Genomic DNA, 13,834 nt, shown 5'->3' with positions numbered 1-13,834 from the left:
GGGAGCTCTGCTGCACTCAGGCACCCCCGGTCTTTCTGTGACCCCGAGGGTCCTGAGACCACACTGTCCCGCGAGGGTTCCACCCCCCGCTTAGCCACTGAAGCGACGTTCCTCAGCGGACCCGGCTTCTAAAAGTTCCGATTTTGTGCTCCGTGGCTCTATCACTTGCCAGAAGCATCTGATGGAGGCCCCCTCCCCCGCCGTCTATCCTCCCGAATATCGCCTCGGATTCACTTCTCCGCACATCTTACCTTCCAGTAAGTGGTCGGTTCTCTGTTCAGAGAGTTGTTGCTACTCAATTCTTCGGTCTCCTGTTGAGTTCGTAGGTGTTCAGAATGGTTTGATCCCTATTCAGCTGAATTCCTGAGACCAGACAAAATCCAAGTCTCCTACTCCTCAGCCATCTTGCTCCGCCCTCTCCTATTTATTTACTATTATTATTTATTAAGAAGTGAGTCAAGAATACCCAATGGGAAAGGATAGAGTTCTCAACAAATGGTGCTGGAAAACCAGGGAAACACATGCAAAACAATGGACCAAAGACTTAAACATAAGATCTGATATCATAAAAGTCCTAGAAGAAAATTTTCGGAAGAAGGTCATCAGTATCAGTCTTGACAAAGATTCTTTGAACATGACACCAAAAGCACAAACAAAAGCCCAAATTTAACAAATGGGACTATATAAAACTCAAAAGCTTCTGCACAGCAAGGGAAACAATTAACAAAATGAAAAGTCAAAAACAGAATGGGAAAAAATGTTTGCAAATCATATATTGTGTAGGGGATTAATATCCAAAATATATAAATAATTCAGTCAACTTAACACCAACAACAAGAAAAACAATATGATTAAAAAATGGGCAGAAGAATCAAATAGATATTTTTCCAAAAGAACATCAAAATAGCCAGCAGATACATGAAAAGATGTTCAACATCACTCACTCATCATCAGATAAATGCAAATCAAAATCACAATGAGTTATCACCTCAGACCTGTTAGAATGACTATCATCAAGAATATAAGAGACTGAACAGGTGCTGGCAAATTTGTGGTGAAAAAGGAACCCTCATACAATGTTGGGGGAAATGTAAATTAGGCCAATCACTAGGGAAAACAATATGGAGTTTCTTTAAAAAATTAAAAATAGATCCAGCAATTCCACTTTGGGGTATATACCCAAAGGAAATGAAAACAGGATTTTCACAAAATATTTGCACTGTCATGTTTAACAGAACATTATTCACAACCACCAATATATGGAAACAACCCAAATGTTCACCAATGGATATGGATGGTTAAAAAAGATATGATGCGTATACATGATGGACTATTATTTAGTCATGAGAAAGGAGGATATCCTTCCATTTGTGATAACATCAATGGCCCTTGAGCACATTATGCTAAGCCAGATATATTAGACAGAGAAGGCAAGTACAATATAATATCACATGTGGAGTCTGAACGAAATAAACCTGTAAAATACTGGGTAATATGGTGGTTACCAGGGGATGGGGCTGATGAGGGGGATAAGAGTGATAGTGTTTAAAGCTATACAAACTCATAACAAGTAGTAAAAAAACCATAGAGATCTAATACACGGTATAATGAATATAGGCAATAATGTACTATAGTTAAGTAATGTGATAGATGTCACTACATTGGCAATCATATTACAATATATAAATGTGTCAAAGCAATACTCTATACATCTTAAATTTATACAATGTTACTCGTAAAATTTATTAGATAAAAAAGGAAAAAAATGGTGATATTAAATCCAAAGGAAGAATTTATTTATTTATTTATTTATATTTTTAAGATTTTTATTTATTTATTTATTGAGAGAGAGAGAGAGAATGGTAAAGAGAGAGCATGAGAGGAAAGGAGGTCAGAGGGAGAGGCAGACTCCCTGCTGAGCAGGGAGCCCGATGCGGGACTCGATCCCGGGACTCCAGGATCACGACCTGAGCAGAAGGCAGACGCTTAACCAACTGAGCCACCCAGGCACCCCAAAGGAAGAATTTAGAGATCTGCCCCCTCTTGAATATCTGAAAGAGAGATAAAGGACAAGTGATTACAAAGCCATATTGACATTTTAGATGAGATTATAATCCATAAATCTGTACATGTTTTTTTCCCCAAGATTTAAATTAATGGGATAAAAAATAGGGTGTAATGAGAATGTGTAGCTCAAAAAGGATGGGAAGCCGCAGGAATCTATAAAACATTTAATATACCTACCCTTTTTACCTTAGGGTGTTTATTCTATGTTTTTACAATGATGTAATAGTAATTGCATTTATTATTATTCACTCAATTATTATTAGGCTTAAAAATAACCATATGAACTCTGCAACTTAAAAAATTTCTCAGCCATTTGGGTACATAGTTTTTATGCAGTTTGGTGGGATCTTCTATCTGCATCTGATAAATAAAATGCTATTATAGTTTCTGGTTAGAGGCTAGGAATTTTTACTGTCTGGAAAATGAAATTAGAAGAAATGAAATACATTTATATAGTATAGAAACAAGGATACCAGTTGATCTGTGAAATGTGAAGTTTCTGGTGCAATCATGAAGAAAAGGACATTTAGGAAGGAAAATATTATCTACCTTTTAGTGCCCTTTTAACTTTGGTCACAGTGTCACTGTGGTCATGACTCCTGAGTAGTAAGATTATTTTTCTCCATTTTGATAACAATGTGGAGCCAGACTTAAATTAGTATGAAACCAAAGGCATCCTAAAGTTAATATTTCCTTACTTCATATTTCATAGATAAAAGGATTCTTTGATTTGATCAAAGGCTACAAAAATGACTGTTTTCCCTAAGTTTTATTCATGTATAAAGTTTAATTTCAGTGGACCCTGCTTTTGTACTAAAGACGGTCTTTCTTACTGACCATAAGTCAATCTAACTTTAACTGTTATAACATATTAAACCAATTTTAATTAATCTACCTTAAGGATATAACATGAGATATTTCTTTTGACATTGTTAACATATTTATCACAGCAAGCTTCATGTATCTATATATAATGGACTTAGATCTTATTTCCAATGTTGAGTTATGGAGTTCTGAATAGCAAAACATCTCAACATAATATCCCCTCCTCACTGGTGATTTGGGAAGCAGCAGCTTTGGATTCAGTTAAGGATATTTGGTGATCTCTTGGGGATTTCACTGATTTTTCCATCAAAGCCCTTTTGATGCCCAAATCACCGGTTATATAATATTGTTGTCTGCTTCCTTAAGATATTCAAACATGTACTTTACTGATTCAGAGGAAATTGATAGATCCCAATAGAGTGGGCAGTGAATGAAGAGCATCTTTCTTTGGCTCCTTAAAAAAAAATCTTATAAGAGATGTTTTGCTCCTTCTCTGACTCACTTTCTGGTAAGATGATGCACTCCAAACAGTTCTAAGTCTGTCTCTGCCCATTATGGGGAGGGATGGCCACTGGTTAGTTACAATGGTTTCTCTCATCTAGTGTCATAGATTTTCGTACCTATATGAGGTCAGTGGGGAAATAATATAACCTAGTGACTAATACCTATCACTTTGATGTCAGATTTCTTAAAATCCAGGATTTGCCAGAAACTACTCAGGTAAATTTGGGGCAAAATATTGTATTTTGTGAACATCAGTTTTGTCATTTGTAAATGGGGATGGTAGTACTTATGCATGTAGTTATGAGGTTTATGTGACATAGTGGAAATAAAGTGCTTAACCTAGGTCGCAGAAGGCGTTTACTAAGTAATAACTATTTAAATTATTACATAACTAGATGTATGTTTTATATAGTATTATAAAAATTATATATTACTACTGATTTATGAAAATGTAGGTCTGACAGTTTGACAGTTTGATTGTGGATAAAGCCTCCTCTATTTCTCACTATGATAATTTTAATCTTCTAAGGCCAATGCATGGCATATCTGAGGACAAAAATATAGTAAAGGCTATTATGATTAGGTCAATTGGCTATTTTGATTCTACTTCCATAGCACTTTAATGCTGACCCTGGGGATCTTCATAGCAGTTTTTTTAAAAGGAAAAAGGAAAAGCAGATAATGTGCTGACACCTTTAGGTTCATATTATTGGTTGAGGTGTATAATTGCATACTGCCTATGTGCCAGAAAGGGCTGCAGGCACTAACATCACACTCAGTGTTTCATGAATGAAGTCAACATTGAAGATAATTACTTGAAATTAAAATCCTTTCAAAAATGTAATAGTAAAGCATGACCTATCATTGTGATATTATTGAGCATTTACAATGTGTATTTTCATATATAATACCTCAATTAATTTAACTACTAAGGACTGCTATGTGGTCTTTTACCCAGTATGAGATGAGGTAACAAGACATCATCAGAAATTAATAAATTTAATCCAAAATTGGACATACAAATGAATAGTACAGCTGGAATTCCTCCAAGTGTAATATTTTAAGTCATATGCATTAAAAATTAACATAACTCAGCTGAAAATATGGATTAGTTATGATTCATTTAATATAAAAATAATATTTGTAGTCCGTTCATTACTATTAGAGAGTAGAATCAAATAATTGGACCTTAGCAATAAATGGTATTTTGGGGGAAAGGCATAATCTGTCAAATCTCTTTTCTTTTTTTCCTTCTTGTGATTTATTTTAAAGGAATTAAATCAATAAGATTTTAAGAAGTTTATCAGATTTTTTAAAGAAGTCTCAAGTCTTAAGAAATAGCAAGGCCTTAGAAATTATAAAATATATTATTAAATATAAATCCATTGTAATTACTAGTCTGAGAAAATTATGGCTATCCTAGATGAGTGATTAAATTCTCTTGGCATTAAATAGTTTACTTAAGAGGTTTATGGTCCAAGAGATAAAACTTTAATTTCAATTCTTCCACCAACTCCAACTTGGTGACTTTGAAAATTTTTATCACTGCTGTCCCCACTTCTCTATTGATAAAATGTTAATAATAATGTCCTGTCTCGCCAAGAGAATAAAGTAGTAAAACACAGTATAAATTCTTTTGAAATTTAAGATTATAAAAAGTAAAGTTTGGACCTTAATATGGTCTAAATCTTCTGAATTTCAAATTTCATGAAAATTTTTTATTGAAAAACTATTGTGGATAATGTAAAGTATTTCACTGAAGCAGTAACCTTTTCATATTCAGTGATCGTATTAAAAGACTTAGCATTTCATAACTACAGTTTCTTGTTCAGTAAAAGAATAGCCATTTTTCCTTTATTTTTTAGCACTCTGAAAAAGCACTACTTACAAGTTGAATTTTTTTAAGGCTAAAGAAAAAATCCTAATGGAAAAGTAAAGTCTCAACTTCTTGGCCTGAAACCATGCAACACTGTTTTTCAGATGGGAAAAGAGAAAGAGTGAAAAATGTGATGAACCCTTAATACTATAAGCTCCTCTAACTGAGATGTGGTGGTAATTGCTTTTTATTTTTTTTGTAACATCTCCTGAAAATGGTAATGCTTTCAAGTGAGGATCAAAGAGAATGACCTACATAAGAAATAGATTGCAAGTGTAGTTACATTTTTCATCCTTTGTAATATGCTTCTTGCATCCATACTTCTAATAAGAAACACAGCATAATGCTCATCATTTTTTAAAATGAGTTGTCACTAAGGTCAGATGGGGTACTTGGAAAAAAGAAAAAAATGTGATTTGCACCAAGTTGTTAATGCCAACTGATGGATCAGTAGATGGATCATTCCTCACATACCACCCTTATACATTTGAAGGAAATAAGACCAAAAATTCAGAAATATATATATATACACACATATATATATTTCTATAATTTATATATGTATATATTATCTATTTCTGAATTTTGTTTATGTATATATTATATATTTTATATATGTATATATTGTGTATAAATATTTCTGAGTCTTATATGTATACATATACATGAACATATATAAAATGTATTAAAAATATATGTATATGTATACACATAAAATATATTTCTGTGTGTATATATATGTACACACACACATATATCATCTATTTTTGATGCAATGTATCTGCATGTGTGTGTGTGTGTGTGTGTGTGTGTGTGTATCATCAGAAATAGGCAATTCTTCTTTTTCCTACCCAAAATATTCATTATAAACAAAGGGTTTGATATAAGGAGAGGTAATAAAATGATACTGGTTTTAAGCTTGTAAACACATTTAATTCACAAAATTTTGTCATTGTTTTTCTAGCCCTAAACTTGGCCAATCAAGGTTACTGGGAATTTCTCACAAGAAAAGATAGCTCTTGCCAACCTATCACAAGGCCAAAGTTATGTCATTCATTCACTAATATACAAATTCGCCCCAGATAAGTAGTACCCTAAGTTATTATTAGCTAACCTAATGCATCAGATATTTGCAATGACTAAAGTTGTCAGAGGAGACCAGAGTTCTATGGAAAGTTTCAGTACCTAGGTACTGATAGAGAAGCAACCAGTGGAACCAGGAAAAAGGCAAACTAATTCACGAGTGTTCCTCCAAACTGTCCTTTTTAATTCTCCTCTCACCAATAAATTAAAAATAACTGGCACTATAATGTTCCTTAAAAACTGATGGTGGTCATTCTCTGATACCATTTTTAAGTGTTCCTAACAGCAGAGAAGAAAGTGAAAGAAAAAAATCTATTTAGTAATGGCCCAGGCGAAGTGAGTACATTGAAAATGGTCACGTTTGTTTTGATTGAAAATGACTCCTATCCTATAAAGATATCAAAGTGGTATTCCACCATTACAGCATCAACCTTCCTTCAAAAGGTGAAATTAATTTCTGCATAGAGTCTAGGTGCAGCCTCCCAGAACCATTTCAGGGAGGCCAGAATGAGCTGGTGGACATCTGCCAACATGCATTTAAACAATTCTGGGACAAGCATAAGGGGCTATAGGAATCGAAAAGGAAACAGAAATAGGTCAGTCAATATATCCGCAATAAAAGAAAATGCTTCAAAAAAGAGGTAGCAGCATTTTATTTTATGTAACAGATTTATCTATTCCATAGAGAGTTTGATATACATTTCCTGAATATCTGTTTATTGAATCTTATTTGCTTATAATCATGATAAAATTTGATATGTATTTCTGTTAAAAATATTGTTTCTAATAAATCAACCTTGGACAACAAACCACTTAAATAACTTAATGAAATGCCTATCTGACAAAATAGTGTTCAAATAAAACACTTCATGTATAAAATATTGAAAAAAATACTTTCAATTAAAACTAGTCTTAAATTTTAAAGGGGAACTGCCCACCTCACAGAATAGAATAGAATTCTGAATTGAAACCCAGCTTCTGTTAAAACATCTTCCTAATATTCTACTACCCCAAATTCCGTTCAGGTTTGCATCTTAGTGAAAGTGATTGATTGATTGATTGATTTGTTTGTTTGAAAGTGATATATTTATTTACTTATTTTTAAAGATTTATTTATTTATTTTAGAGAAAGGTGGTGGGGAGGGGCAGTGGGTGAGGAAGAAAGAGAGATGCAGACTCCCCGCTAAAGACAAATCCTGATACGGGTTGGATCTCACCACCCTGAGACCATGACTTGAGATGAAATCAAGAGTCCAATGCTCAACCCACTGAGCCACCCAGGTGCCCCCAAAAGTGATACTTATAGAAGTGAACGAGTGAATTCAGACTAAATTCACAAATGATAAAAACATACCATATGTCCAAATTGAAAATGCTCAAGCAAATGTGCTTCATGTTTCCAAAAAGTAACATGAAAATTCTGCATTCAGATGATACATAGTGCAAAAGTTCCTTGGCTCATTTATTCAACTTAAAAAAAGAAAAAATTAAAACTAATAGAAAAAAATTACACAAAATAAATGGCTTACAATAAAATAAAATAAACAGGTGGTCAATAACATGGATTGATTTAGCTATTAATTTTTTAATGCTTTAATATTCACGAATTTTATATTATGAACACTCTAAAGAATTTCTATCTGTACTTCATGGTATTTATTAATATTACTTTAAAATACTATGAGAAGTTTTTTATGATAAAAACTGTCAAATATAATTCAAACAAGTGTTAGAATTTCTAAGTATGCTTTTTATACACATAGGATATATATATTTTTTAATCTGGAGGTTCTTTTATCTGAAGGATCTTTAGTCTGTATCTGAAATAAATTATAATTTTAAAATTGAAGTAAGTGTACAGATTTGCTGTTTTGATTTTTGATGCTTCATGTTTTCATTTTAGTGGACAGTGGGAATATTTTCTATGTACCATGTTTACCAAGAAAAAACACAATATTCTCCATGCAGATACTAAAATTTTGGCTAAGGAGCTAGAAATCTGTAAATTTGTGAGCAAAAGTAGAACAAGAAATATCCATGAAGTTAAATAATTTTCTTCAGAAAAGACTGTACAGATAAAGAAATTACCTTTGAGAACTAGGTTCAGTATCTGGAGAAAGATCATGTGTTTGGTAATTCATACTTTTTCCTTCAGGAGATAGCTCTGGGAAGAGGGATCTCAGTATCTTATTTTGGACATAAAAGGTATTTTTACATGCACAGAAATGGAGGTCCTATGTTTTCACAAGCGTAGATAGCTTATTTGCTTTTCGGATTGTGTGTCTGTATTCTAGACCAGAATGTCAGGAGTACAATAGATCTTAGATATTGTACAGGTTAATCTCTTCATTGTACAGAGATTAAACCTACTCTCAGAGTGATATGGCTACATCCAAATGGCTCTGATTTGTACAGGATACAACCCACAAACAGAGGATGCATTCTAAGGAATCCATATTCAGATAAAACACTTAAAATGTCTCTACTCCTCTGTTGTTCCTTTGGAAACATTATCGTGACCCTAAAAATTCAATATGGTTTTAGTTCTAAATCTCATCTCTCCTCACCCATTCTTCCATCTAGACAATGTTCACAACTGAAATGGTTGTGAATGTTGATTGATATGGAATACTTAGCAAGCTCTTTTAAGTTAGGGGACTATAACAAAGGCTGTTGTAATAAAAACAAGTGGTTTATGTGGCCAACGGAGCTCTTTATATAATATTATAATCTCATAATTCAAAATATGTTTAACTGTTATTTGATATGACACAAGAGCTCAAGAATAAAAATCTTGTCTATTATTTGTTCTTCAGTTTTAGGCCCATAAAATTCCCTAAATGAAGAAATTCGCCTTCTACCAAGCCCACATGACTGCATGTGATGTTAGTGACTTAGAATATTCAAGTTCGCCTTTTTAGCACATATATATCAGCAGTCTCCTTAGCAGTAAACCACTTGTTTACTTTAAAAAAGTCATGTGTACATATATATTTATCTTAGGGATGTAGGTATATGCTTTATTCTATGGCCAGAGCTGGAGTCTGAGAAAGGCTGCTCTTTCTTCATGACCTCCAAGACTGAATTTAAGGTACTTGTTCATGGAGTGCCTGGGTGGCTCTGTTGGTTAAGCGTCTGCCTTCGGCTCAGGTTATGATCTCAGGATCCTGGGATTGAGCCCTGCCCTGCTCGGTAGGAAGCCTGCTTCTCCCTCTCCTGCTCCCCCTGCTTGTGTTCCCTCTCTGACTGTGTCTCTCTTTGTCAAATAAATAAAATCTTTAAAAAGAAAAAAAGGTACTTTTTCATAAACAGGAAATATTTTATCAAATATGTTTAAGCTTACTTCTTTTTTTTATTTTTAAGTTTGAGTGGTTATTTATTTGCTTTATTTAAGAAGGCCCAGGATCTAGTGAAAAGAAAATACTCATAACATTTCTAATATTCTCTTCATTTAACTCATTTTTTTAAGTCCAAAATCTGAATATCCAGAACTTACCACCGTTTAGGACAAGCCAGTTATTCCAACTTGCTCACTGACACCAGGAAATGATTGAGTAGAAGGAAAGGCCTGGGTGTGCTGCCCAGCAGTCCCTCAGTCAGTCAAGAGCTTTGTAACTCAAGGGTGTGAGGGAGAACGTTTCAGCATCCATGCTGACAGATAGAAATAATGCCTAAAAGGTCACATTGTTGTCCAGAACATGGTTACATAGTACATTCTGTAAAATTTCATTTATATTCAATAGCGTATTATATGTGCATATGTCATCTTTTTCATTATTTATATATAAAATATATATTTTATAAATACAATTTCATTATTAATTTATCATTATTAGGTTGTCATATTTATATTTGAGAATACTATATTGGGATTTATTTATTTATTTATATATTTTTTTAAAGATTTTTTAAATTTATTTATTCATGAGAGACAGAGAGAGAGAGAGAGAGGCAGAAGGAGAAGCAGGCTCCCAAGGAGCAGGGAGCCTGATGCAGGACTCGATCCCAGGACCCTGGGATCATGACCCGAGCAGAAGGCAGACGCTTAACCATCTGAGCCACCCAGGCGCCCCTATATTGGGATTTAAAAAGGAAAGTGTCTAATTTGTTTTCTTTCTATTTTTTCCTTTCTTTACATGTGTGTCATACTATATAAATTAATAATCATTTAGTGTTAATATTAATCTAATGTAGTTAGTAGTTTATGTACATGCATTTAACTTTTGTGTCATGATGATTAAAGCAAGAAACACTTTAATATGCAATATGAAGATAGGAGACAAAGTAACTGAGATATTACATTTCTGATCCATCACCATACATAATAGGAAAGCCCAGGTGAAATATAACAAGCCTTTAGTGTCTGCCCCTTCCTTTGATTTTTAATTTAAAGAAATACAATCTAAAATAAGAATAAGTCACCAAATACCAGAGTCATTCTTTTCCCTGAAAAATTATACAGTCTTGGTAATCATTCATAACCTAGATTTTTAAGGAACATTGACAATCTATAATACATGCATTTTAAATATTTTGGTTTCTTTTATCCCATTGTTTTAAAAAAGATATCATTGTAAGACAACCAATTGTTTTTTTTTTCTTATTCTTTTCCATGTTAGCTTTGCTCAACCTTTCAGATAATTTTTTTCATGATTCAATTCTACTTTAACTTTTGTTATTTTTTAAGATAGCAATATATTAAAGCATACTTACTTAATTTTCTTTTGAAATATTTTTATAGGCTATTTATAGGGGACTGTGTATGTACCTGTGTTTGTGTATAAACACACACATCCATGGTTAATAGAAATGGGGAGCACAATAAAGATCATTTTGATTATCCTTCTAATTTGATATATAAAGAAAGTAAACCTCAGAGAGTGAATGAATTGTACATGTTTTTAAAGCACTGTTAGATGTATAATTAGAATGCCAGTTTCCAAATGTCCCCTTTCCTAGCAAACAATTGTGAAGAATCCAAAGGCATCTAACTGAAATACCTGTCAGTTGACCACAATGAATGGAATTATGGCAGAGACTTTCAAGAACCCTCCTGAGTATTAGAAAATGGTCAGCATACTGCCTCTCCATTGAATTATTCTGATGTTTTTTGTATTGGGTAGCCTAAAACAAAAATGAGATTTTTTTTTTTAAAGGTTCATCATTAAGTCTCTAATACTGCAGCACCTTGTAAAATGCATCCAGGTGCTAAACCCCCATCCATTAATCTGAGGTCCTGTAGGCACTTAACTCAAAGTTATAGAGATCATGCCTATTAGCCTACTTGTATGCTCAGCTGATGCAGTATAGATTATAGGAGTTCTGTGGGTAATTCTCTAGGAATGTTATGTCTGGCTGCCTTTTATCTGAATTTATTATGTCTAGCAGTACTGTGCAGAAGTCCATAAAGTAGTAGATAACTATTACACTTCTGAAATATATATGTCTCATGGGGTAACCACCAGCTGGAATTTTTCCAGATCTTATTTTGACACAAAATGGCTTCAATTGCTTGGTTCTGGCCTCTGAGTTGTGGCTGTCTTGGCAGCCTAGAAAGTATTGCAATTTGGTGAACAATCATGTACTTGGGAAGTTTTAAATGGTATTGAATTAAAACAGGATTAATATTAGTATAAAGACAGTTGAAGGGAGTGGGGCTATAAAGGTCCTTCAGATTTTTCACTTTAACAGCCTATTTTCAAGGATGGCAAGCCAACCTGATAAACTTGTCTCTAAACTAAAATCTGGAGAGTTATTACTGGTGTCAGACCGGAAACAGCATTTCCTGGCTGCCTCTGAAAATATCAACCTGATCTCTTTAATGGTAAAAGGGTCTAGTGCACAGAGTTGGTAGGTCTTAGAAGTTTAAAAAAAAAATTAGTAGATATAGTTTGCTGATAAAATTCTGATATTTAGAGCAAAAAGTGGTAGAGTTTCCTCATTTACTACAAAATAACAATAAATGCATGTACATAAGAGTGTTGAAGAATGAGGGGTCACATATTTTTATGTCTTTAATGTGCATAGGTATATATATATATATATATACATACACACTGGTGGGTTTGTATATATATATTATGTATTTAATATTAATAGATCTAAATTAAAATAATATTAAAATGATTCCAAGAATCAGTGATATACTTTTTGACAAGCCTCTGACATAAACCTTCTGGTTAACCTAAAATTGAGAACATAAATATCCTGAAACAGAAAGACTATAAATAGGGGACAGTTCAAGATGGCAGTGTAGGAAGATCTTGAACTCACCTTCTCCCATGAACATGACAAATCTACAGCTACAAATGAAATAAATTCCTTAAAACTGACCTGAAAGCTAACTGAATAGCAACTTCACAACAAAGGATAAAAGGTCCACGCTGAGATGGGTAGGAGAAGCAGAGACATGTCTCACCAAAAACTCCACACCCTGCACAATGACCCACAGCTGGGAGGGATTTTGCAAATACAGAGTTTCTCCCTGATGAACAAGGAGTTTATGCCCCACATCAGGCACTTCACCCCATGGGACCTGTACCAGAGGGACGAGCCACCCAAACTCCTGGTTTGGAAAAGCAGAGGGCTTATGTCTAGGAGACCCATACCTTTAGGAAATGGACAGTCTGCTCTTAAAGGCCTGGTGTGCAGATTCCCTTGCATGGGACCCAGCACCAAAAAGAACGGTTTGAAAAATGCATAGACCATATGTGAAGATTTATTTGCTAATCTTAAAGCATTTGCTGAAGGGGCAGGAACCTGTTGGGACTCTTTCTGGGAATGAAGGCACTGGCAGGCATCATTTTGCGTTCTCCCTCTACCTAACTAGTACCATTGCTGGAGGGCTCCATTTTTCCACTCTCCCTGTAACCTACTAGTGCCAGCTCCTGGCTGATTGTTCTGAGCTCTTGCCCAGTCCCAGGAGACAGGCTCTCTCATGCTGACTTTATGTCCAGAAATCATGGCCACTGTGTCTGGTCAAAAAACAAAAAGCAACACCCTAGGCAGAGCTTCATGTTGCTACTTCCTGGCTAACCTTCAGGGTGAGTGTCCACAACTGGGCTCTGGGAGCTCCCATGGTTGCCCCTGTCCACACAAAGGCAGCTCTGGCAAAAGTCTGTTTGTTGCTCACGTTGTGTGGCCCCTCTAAGATGTGACGCCACTTCTCCCCAGACCCACTTCTCCTGAGGCTGCTTTACTAGAAACATCTCTCTCCCCTCTCACTGCCTCCTGCTTACTACCTCTGTCTGCAGTCTTTCAGCTCTGCCCAGCTCCATGTGCATTTTCTGCTGGCTCCTTCTGTCCCTAACTTTACTGCCCACCAATGGAGGATCAACTGGGTCCCTGTGTGGTGAGGGCCACCCTGACTCGGAAGCACTCAAATTACCCTAGAGGCTGCTGGACAGGCTATAGAGCTGTATATTGGTGTCTCTGCATCGTGCCTTTTACCCCAGTTCAGTCAGCTAAAACCACCATCAA

Source organism: Eumetopias jubatus, unplaced genomic scaffold (assembly GCF_037043125.1).
Source record: "Eumetopias jubatus isolate StellerSeaLion01/CBP00866 unplaced genomic scaffold, mEumJub1_p1.0 scaffold_2, whole genome shotgun sequence".
NCBI classification, from domain to species: Eukaryota; Metazoa; Chordata; class Mammalia; order Carnivora; family Otariidae; genus Eumetopias; species Eumetopias jubatus.
The sequence above is the reverse complement of the archived record's forward strand: the minus strand, read 5'-3'. Positions refer to the sequence as shown.